The sequence below is a fragment of the Etheostoma spectabile genome, chromosome 14 (assembly GCF_008692095.1).
Source record: "Etheostoma spectabile isolate EspeVRDwgs_2016 chromosome 14, UIUC_Espe_1.0, whole genome shotgun sequence".
In the NCBI taxonomy this organism is placed as follows: domain Eukaryota; kingdom Metazoa; phylum Chordata; class Actinopteri; order Perciformes; family Percidae; genus Etheostoma; species Etheostoma spectabile.
The window spans coordinates 4,950,400-4,950,666 of record NC_045746.1 but is presented as its reverse complement, the minus strand read 5'-3'; positions in this window follow the sequence as shown (position 1 = coordinate 4,950,666).

Here is a 267-nt window from a genome sequence, read left to right as displayed (position 1 = left end):
CTCGCGTTACTGAGATTGTAACAAGTATAATATTACCGAATTTTAATTAGTAATGCGTTATATTACTGCTTTACAGCAAAAAGAAATATACTGTAATTGTGTTACTTTTGTAACGCGTTACTCCCAACACTGATTAAATTTAAAAATGCCTTTAATTTGCTAAATAAGTAATTGGACACACTCAATGGCTGACTGACAGCCATGTGGAAATTGTGTTCTTTCATTAATGCAGCACCCTCTTGAGAATCCACGCTTTCAACTGCTTTC